Here is a 6,176-nt window from a genome sequence, read left to right as displayed (position 1 = left end):
TTCAGCCCTTCGAGCCAGCACCGCCATTCAATGCGATCATGGCTGATCACTCTCAATCAGTACCTCGTTCCTGCCTTCTCCCCATACCCCCTCACTCCGCTATCCTTAAGAGCTCTATCCAGCTCTCTCTTGAAAGCATCCAACGAACTGGCCTCCACTGCCTTCTGAGGCAGAGAATTCAACACCTTCACCACTCTCTGACTGAAAAAGTTCTTCATCGTTCTAAATGGCCTACCCCTTACTCTTAAACTGTGGCCCCTTGTTCTGGACTCCCCCAACATGGGAACATGTTTCCTGCCTCTAATGTGTCCAATCCCCTAATTATCTTATATGTTTCAATAAGATCCCCCCTCATCCTTCTAAATTCCAGTGTATACAAGCCTAATTGCTCCAGCCTTTCAACATACGACAGTCCCGCCATTCCGGGAATCAACCTAGTGAACCTACGCTGCACGCCCTCAATAGCAAGAATATCCTTCCTCAAATTTGGAAACCAAAACTGCACACAGTACTCCAGGTGCAGTCTCACTAGGGCCCTGTACAACTGTAGAAGGACCTCTTTGCTCCTATACTCAACTCCTCTTGTTACGAAGGCCAACATTCCATTGGCTTTCTTCACTGCCTGCTGTACCTGCATGCTTCCTTTCAGTGACTGATGCACTAGGACACCCAGATCTCGTTGAACATCCCCTCTTCCTAACTTGACACCATTCAGATAATAATCTGCCTTTCTATTCTTACTTCCAAAGTGAATAACCTCACACTTATCTACATTAACTGCATCTGCCATGTATCCGCCCACTCACACAACCTGTCCAAGTCACCCTGCAGCCTTATTGCATCTTCCTCACAATTCCCTCTACCCCCAGCTTAGTATCATCTGCAAATTTGCTAATGGTACTTTTAATCCCTTCATCTAAGTCATTAATGTATATCGTAAATAGCTGGGGTCCCAGCACCGAACCTTGCGGTACCCCACTGGTCACTGCCTGCCATTCCGAAAGGGACCTATTTATCCCCACTCTTTGCTTTCTGTCTGTCAACCAATTTTCTATCCATGTCAGTACCCTACCCCCAATACCATGTGCCCTAATTTTGCCCAATAATCTCCTGTGTGGGACCTTGTCGAAGGCTTTCTGAAAGTCGAGGTACACCACATCCACTGACTCTCCCCTGTCAATTTTCCTAGTTACATCCTCAAAAAATCCCAGTAGATTTGCCAAGCATGATTTCCCCTTCGTAAATCCATGCTGACTCGGAATGATCCTGTTACTGCTATCCAAATGCTCAGCAATTTCGTCTTTTATAATTGACTCCAGCATCTTCCCCACCACTGATGTCAGACTAACTGGTCTATAATTACCCGTTTTCTCTCTCCCTCCTTTCTTAAAAAGTGGGATAACATTTGCTATCCTCCAATCCACAGGAACTGATCCTGAATCTATAGAACATTGAAAAATGATCTCCAATGCTTCCACTATTTCTAGAGCCACCTCCTTAAGTACCCTGGGATGCAGACCATCAGGCCCTGGGGATTTATCAGCCTTCAGTCCCATCAGTCTACCCAAAACCATTTCCTGCCTAATGTGGATTTCCTTCAGTTCCTCCATCACCCTAGGTTCTCCGGCCCCTAGAACATTTGGGAGATTGTGTGTATCTTCCTCAGTGAAGACAGATCCAAAGTAATGGTTTAACTCGTCTGCCATTTCTTTGTTCCCCATAATAAATTCCCCTGTTTCTGTCTTCAAGAGACCCACATTTGCCTTGACTATTTTTTTCCTCATCACGTACCTAAATTTTTTTTTTGCTATCCTCCTTTATATTATTGGCTAGTTTACCCTCGTACCTCATCTTTTCTCCCCGTATTGCCTTTTTAGTTAACTTTTGTTGCTCTTTAAAAGAGTCCCAATCCTCTGTCTTCCCACTCTTCTTTGCTATGTTATACCTCCTCTCCTTAATTTTTATGCTGTGCTTGACTTCCCTCGACAGCCACAGGTGTCTCTTACTCCCCTTAGAGTCTTTCCGCCTCTTTGGGATAAATTGATCCTGCAACCTCTGCTGCGCTCCCATCGCCTCCACCTGCAGGGCACTCCCAGCCTCCCTCGTCGCCGGGGGTACCGGCCTCCCCTCCCCGTACCCGTTCAGGTCGGGCGGTCCGGCTGCCCGTTCGGTACCGTACCGAGGGTTCTGGGGGGGGGTCATGTAGGGACATAGGGATTGGCTGGGACTTCGAACCCTCGGATTGGCTACCGATGTCACTTGGTGTGCGAGCGCGGGAGAAACAAGCAGTCTAGTGCTAAACTCCGTCCGGTAAGGACATATTCGTTAGTTGTCCACAGTTGTGAGTATTGCGTTTGTTACGGGTTTTTTTTGTCCATACAAATAAACTCTGTCTTCAACATTCACCCGCTTCTGGACTCGCTACACTATCTTCGGTTCAAGCCAGTTCATTCCTACACATAAGTCCGTAAGTGACAGGAGCCGAATTAGGCCATTCGGCCCATCAAGTCTACTCCGCCATTCAATCATGTCCGATCTATCTCTCCCTCTCAACCCTGACAGCCGTACAAAATTAAGTCAAGTCAAGTCAATTTTATTTGTATAGCACATTTAAAAACAACCCACGTTGACCAAAGTGCTGTACATCTGTTTAGGTACTAAGGAAAAAATGAAACATGCAGTAGCACACAAACATAACAGCACATACAAAACAGTTCACAGCGCCTCCTCAATGAGCCTCAAACGCTAGGGAGTAGAAATAGGTTTTGAGCCTGGACTTAAAGGAGTCGATGGAGGGAGCAGTTCTGATGGGGAGAGGGATGCTGTTCCACAGTCTAGGAGCTGCAACCGCAAAAGCGCGGTCACCCCTGAGCTTAAGCCTAGACCGCGGGATAGTGAGTAGCCCCAAGTCGGCCGACCTGAGGGACCTGGAGTTAGAGAGGTGGGTTAGAAGATTTTTGATGTGGGGGGGGGAATGTCCATTTAGGGCTTTATATGTGAATAGGAGGAGCTTGAAGTTGATTCTGTACCGTACAAGGAGCCAGTGGAGAGAGGCCAGAATCGGGGTGATGTGGTCCCTTTTTCGGGTACCCGTCAGGAGTCTCGCTGCGGCGTTTTGGACCAGTTGCAGGCGGGACAGGGATGATTGGCTGATCCCAAATTAAGATTTCTATTAATCTCTTCCATAGAAATATCCACTGACCTGGCCTCCACAGCCTTCTGTGACTAAGAATTCCACAGATTCACCACCCTCTGACTAAAGAAATTCGTCCTCACCTCCTTTCTAAAGGAACATCCTTTAATTCTGAGGCTATGATCTTTAGTCCTAGACTCTTCCACTAGTGGGAACATCCTCTCCACATGCACTCTATCCAGACCTTTCACTGTTTGATAAGTTTCAATGAGGTCCCTCCTCATCCTTGTAAACTCCAGCGAGTACAGGCCCAGTGCCGTCAAACACTCATCATACGTTAATCCACTCATTCCTGGGATCGTTCTTGTAGAACTCCTCTGGACCTTCTCCATGGCCAGCACATCCTTCCTCAGATATGGGGCCCAAAATTGCTCAAAATACTCCAAATGCTGCCTGACCAGCACCTCGTAAAGCCTCAGCATTACATCCCTGTTTTTGCGTTCTAGCCCTCTTGAAATAAATGCTATCCAAAAAACAAAACTTTAAAATATATACATGAGGGGCATTAATCATTAAAAAGCCACATTAAGGTGGATTTTTAATTTTGAAAAATAAAGAGAAAATAGAGGTGGGGGTGTGACTGCAAATGGACTGCAAATAATCAATATAATTAGTATATGTTTTTTAATTTGTTTCGATACATTTAAAAACATATTGATTATATTGATACAAATATATTTATATCAATATGATTGTATGTTTTTAAGTTTGTTTTGATATATTTTAAAACATATTGATTATATTGATACAAATATATTTATATCAATATAATTAATATATGTTTTTAAATTTTGTTTATATAAATATATCAATATAATCAATATATGTTTCTGTTTATGATTTATATATTGATACAAATATATTTATATCAATATAATTAATATATGTTTTTAAGTTTGTTTCGATATATTTTAAAAACATATTGATTATGATACAAATATATTTATATCAATATAATTGTGTGTTTTTATGTCTGTTTTGATATATTTGAAAACATATATTGATTATATTGAGACACATTTTATATCAATATAATTATATGTTTTTAAGTTTGTTTTGATATATTTAAAAACATATTATTTCTTATATATGTTTCTGTTTATGATTTTGTTTATATATGAATTTATATAATAATAATAATAATAATACATTTTATTTATATAGCGCTTTTCAGATACTCAAAGACGCTTTACAGAGATTTTGAGAACAATATATATATATATATATATATACGCATGTCCGTCACGTAACGAGGGGGCTGACCCAAGGAGTGGTCTGATCCGCCACACACACATATATATAAACAAAATCCTAAACAGAAACATGATTGTTTCATATTTGACCTTTAAAAATCCACCCTTTTTTAATGATTTTTGTTTATATATATATATTTTTTGTTTATAAATATTTTTGTTTATATATATATATTTATATGGTGAATTTTAAAAGGTGAAATATGAAACAATCATATGTTTCTGTTTATGATTTTGTTTATCTATATAAAAATAAATATATATATAAACAAAATCATATATTTATTTTTATATATATATATAAACAAAAATCATTAAAAAGATGAATTTTAATTTTGAGGATAGGGAATATATATAAAAATATATATTTAATTTTAATTTTGAGGATGGGGTAAAGAGAACATTTAGAGGGGTGAGTGACGTCACGGAGCTGAAGATGGCGGCGCGGGTGAAGCCGAAGTGGCGCTGGGCCGGGTCACGTGCAAAGGGGAGAGTTTTTTTTGGTGTGTGTGTGTGTGTGTGTGTCCCTGTGCTGTCTGGTGGGGTGGGTGACGTCACGGGGCTGGCCGAAGATGGCGGCGCGGGTGAAGCCGAAGCGGCGCTGGGCTGGGTCACGTGCCAAGGGGAGAGTTTTTTTTTGTGTGTGTGTGTGTGTGTCCCTGTGCTGTCTGGTGGGGTGGGTGACGTCACGGGGCCGAAGATGGCGGCGCGGCTGCTGGGCCGGGTCAGGTGACGGGGGGGGGAGGGAAGGAGAGAGCTGTGTGTGTGTGTGCCTATCCTGTATGGTGGGGTAGGTGGGTGACGTCACTGGGCCGGCCGAAGATGGCGGCGCGGCTGAAGCCGAGTCACGTGCCGGGGGAGGGAGAGGGAGAGGGAGAGCTGTGTGTGTGTGCGCCTATGCTGTATGGTGGGGTAGGCGGGTGACGTCACTGGGCCGGCCGAAGATGGCGGCGCGGCTGAAGCCGGAATGGGCGCTGGGCCGGGTCAGGTGACGGGGGGGGGGGGGAGGGAGAGAGCTGTGTGTGTGCCTGTGCTGTATGGTGGGGTAGGTGGGTGACGTCACGGGGATGGCCGAAGATGGCGGCGCGGCTAAAGCCGAGTCACGTGCCGGGGGGAGGGAGAGAGAGGGAGAGAGCTGTGTGTGTGTGTGCGCCTATGCTGTATGGTGGGGTAGGCGGGGGCCGGGTCATGTGACGGGGGGAGGGAGAGAGCTGTGTGTGTGTGTGTGCCTATGCTGTATGGTAGGGTAGGTGGGTGACGTCACTGGGCCGGCGAAGATGGCGGCCGCGGCTGAAGCCGGAGCGGCGCTGGGCCGGGTCATGTGACGAGGGGGGGGGGAGGGAGAGGGAGGGGAGGGCTGTGTGTGTCTGTTCAGTGCAGTGTGGACTGAAGGAGCAGGTAAAGGTTTGTGTCCTCTCTCTCTTCTGCTCATTTATATACCCCCTCCACCTTTTTAATGCTGCTGTGTATAATGTGTAAGCTTGTCTTAACTCCTTTTTAATGCTGATCATTTGCCTAAAACACCCCCTGAATACTTTTTGTGTGTGTGTTTGTTTTGTAAAAAAGGAAAAAAAAGAGAGAGAGAGAGAGAGAGGGGGAAGGGGAAAAAAACCCACCTGGAAGAAAAACAAAACATATCAACCCCTTGTTCTAGGTTCTTGGATCCTCCAAAATATTCCAAATGGAATTAAAACTGGAGGTGATAAACATTTTTTCTTTTTGCCCCCCCC

General features: G+C 44.3%; 1 protein-coding gene across 1 annotated transcript in view; it reads left to right on the top strand.

Annotated features, from left to right (window-relative positions):
* The first annotated feature begins 5,724 nt into the window (after positions 1-5,724).
* LOC144612374 (ubiquitin-associated protein 2-like) overlaps positions 5,725-6,176 on the top strand; it is a 38,805-nt gene continuing 38,353 nt past the window's right edge. Inside the window, exon 1 of the mRNA XM_078431958.1 lies at positions 5,725-5,844. The gene's annotated coding sequence lies outside the window, so the exon portion shown is untranslated. The remainder of the gene's footprint in view (positions 5,845-6,176) is intronic.

This window comes from Rhinoraja longicauda, chromosome 44 (genome assembly GCF_053455715.1).
Source record: "Rhinoraja longicauda isolate Sanriku21f chromosome 44, sRhiLon1.1, whole genome shotgun sequence".
Classification (NCBI taxonomy): domain Eukaryota; kingdom Metazoa; phylum Chordata; class Chondrichthyes; order Rajiformes; family Arhynchobatidae; genus Rhinoraja; species Rhinoraja longicauda.
This window is presented reverse-complemented; position numbering and strand designations above follow the sequence as displayed.